Genomic DNA, 505 nt, shown 5'->3' with positions numbered 1-505 from the left:
ATATATGTATAAAATCGCCCAAGGCCATAATAAGTTATAAAGACTATACCTGCATTCTCTACTGACCTAGACTATGCATAGATCAGTATGATAGAGGCTAAAAGCCTGCGAAAATATACACTTTATGGCACGACCGGATTGGTCATCCTGGTCCAAACAAGATGCAAAAATTGATATTCAAAAGGCACACATTAAAAGATAAGAAGAGTTATCCCAAAGAATCTCACGTGTGTAGCATGTACACAAGGGAAACTCATTAGGCCATCACCAGTAAAACGGCTATGAGCCCCTTTTTCATAACAAAGACTATATGTCTAGATAATACTGGTCAATACATGTCCCAAGCGTTTAAATGATTATGGTATGTCCATGGGGGTAAGTGTTGACAATTTTGTGATACATGTTCATACCAAGAACAGATAGACCATAACTTATGAGGTTAAAACTCTCATTCACAGCTTGGGCAACACGAAATTTACATGCACCTAAGTTAATACACATCAGG

Source organism: Brassica oleracea, chromosome C3, assembly GCF_000695525.1.
Source record: "Brassica oleracea var. oleracea cultivar TO1000 chromosome C3, BOL, whole genome shotgun sequence".
Lineage (NCBI taxonomy): Eukaryota > Viridiplantae > Streptophyta > Magnoliopsida > Brassicales > Brassicaceae > Brassica > Brassica oleracea.
This window is presented reverse-complemented; position numbering follows the sequence as displayed.